The sequence below is a fragment of the Apium graveolens genome, chromosome 2, assembly GCF_009905375.1.
Source record: "Apium graveolens cultivar Ventura chromosome 2, ASM990537v1, whole genome shotgun sequence".
Taxonomy (NCBI): domain Eukaryota; kingdom Viridiplantae; phylum Streptophyta; class Magnoliopsida; order Apiales; family Apiaceae; genus Apium; species Apium graveolens.
The window spans coordinates 43,252,210-43,254,503 of record NC_133648.1 but is presented as its reverse complement, the minus strand read 5'-3'; the positions used below and the strand labels follow the sequence as shown (position 1 = coordinate 43,254,503).

General features: G+C 39.2%; 1 non-coding gene across 1 annotated transcript; it reads left to right on the top strand.

The window, feature by feature from the left end:
* The first annotated feature begins 925 nt into the window (after positions 1 to 925).
* Positions 926 to 1,032, top strand: LOC141709343 (small nucleolar RNA R71). Its single transcript, XR_012569926.1, has one exon. It is a non-coding gene; the product is annotated as a small nucleolar RNA R71 (small nucleolar RNA).
* Positions 1,033 to 2,294: the final 1,262 nt, after the last annotated feature.

Genomic DNA, 2,294 nt, shown 5'->3' with positions numbered 1-2,294 from the left:
TCCTTGATTCCACCTCGGCATCATTTAGCACTTCTTCTTCATCCACAACTTCATTATCTGAAGCTTGAGATTTTTTAGGCTCATCGTCTTGCTGAATTTAGGGACTTGCGACCTTTCCAGACCTTAAGGTGATGGCGTTCACCTATTCTTCAACTTCCCTCTTTCCTGGATTGGCTTCTGTATCACTAGGAAGTGTTCCTGGTGGTCGATTCAATAAGGCGTTAGCAATTTTCCCTATTTGGTTCTCCAGAATCTTGATAGAATCAGCCTGGCTTTGACATATATAAGAGCCTGGTTTTTTCACATAAGCCTCAACTCCTCCAATTCAGATTTTTCATTCGAATATAGACCTGCACCTACATGAGTTTGTTGTTGAAGTTGGAGTTGTTTTCTTGGTGCAAATTGTTGCTGAAAACCAGAAAGATTGAATTGCTTGTTTCCAAACTACTGGAACAGTTGTTGCATCGTATTCTAATTGTTGCTCCAGCTGAAGTTAGGATGATTCCAGTTGCCAAGATGATAAGTGTCTGGAACTGGTTGCTGCGATCTCTGAAAGTTGCTCCCAAACTGAGTTGATTCACTAGATATAGCGCATTGCTCCGTCGCATGCGAACCTGCACACAGCTCACAAACACTGGTTATCTGATTAACACAATAGTTAGCCAAAAAATTGATCTTCATAGACAATGCCTTAAGTTGAGCAGTGATAGCTGTAGCTGTATCCACTTCAAGAACTCCTGCTACCTTGCCCTGTGGCAATCTCTGGGTTGGATACTGATATTCATCAGCAACCATCAGTTCAATTAGATCATAAGCTTCCTCATAGCTCTTTGCCCATAATGCTCCACCTGATGTTGCATCGAGCATGGGTCTTGACTGTGCTCCCAACCCGTTATAAAAGCAATTGATGATCATCCAATCAGGCATTCCATGATAAGGACACTTCCTAAGCATCTCCTTGTAGCGCTCCCAAGCTTCACATAAAGATTCTCCTGTTTGCTGCGCAAATTGAGTAACAGCATTTCTGATTGCAGCTGTCTTCGCCATAGGGAAGAATTTAGTAAGACACTTCTGAGCAAGATCATCCCAAATAGTGATAGAACCTACTGGTAGAGAATGTAACCAGCACTTAGCTTTATCCCTCAGAGAGAATGGGAAAAGCCTCAGCTTTATAGCATCTTCAGAAACACCATTGACCCTGAAGGTGTCGCAGATCTCTATGAAATCCCTAATGTGCGTATTGGGATCTTCCGTTAGAGAATCCCCAAACTAAACTGAGTTCTGCACCATCTGAATTATGCCAGGCTTGATCTCGAAGGTTTTAGCTGCGATCGTTGGCCTGAAAATGCTAGATTGAATGTTATTGATCTTGGGTTGAGAAAAATCCATCAAGGCTTTCGTTCGTGCTGCTGGATCCCCCATTGTAATGAGTACCTAAAACACAAACAAATAAACCGTGAAATTAAAAGAATCCGAGTCAGTGAACTTTAATGACCACTAATGACAAGCACATAAACTAAAAATTAACACCGAGTCTCCGGCAGCGGCGCCAAAAACTTGTTAGGGCAACAACACGCGCTAAAATTCACGCAAGTATACGCGTTCGCAAGTAGTATAAGATATAAATCAGATTTGTTCTCACAGAGACTGGTTAAGGTTAAGTTCAATTTATGCACCTATGCAACAATGTATGGCTATCGTTCAATGCTAAGACAAATAACAAATTGGGTTTTGATTAAACTAAGAGATTATACTAAATAGCATTAACTAAGAGAATTGAGGTTGAATTACTTATATGAGACAAACATGGGATTCTAACTTCATTACTACTTCATTCAAAGTTATTGTTCTTAACCTTAGCATGCAATGATGATGACACTAATCAGATAATACGAAACTAGTAAATGCCAACTTTCGTTGTACGAATACCCTACTACCAGATATCCACAAAAGAGATAGAAGCTGAATAGACACCAATTATGTTGAGACCCTATATTCTATAGAATTTGACAACATAAAGGTTTAATGAACAAGTTATCTATCGTGATTACATAGGACAAGTAAGATGGTTAAAATTACCTACGAATCATTCAAAACAAATACATGAACCAATGCTAGCATGACAAGTTCTAAATCTCTATATTCACTTTCGCTTCAATAGAGATTAACACGCTATCTTATATGTTAGCTACACACATCAGACGAATAAGCACAACCAATACTAGGATATCAATCAATCACCACACATCAAGATATTGAAAACAATTAACTATAGAAATCCATAAGCAAAATCC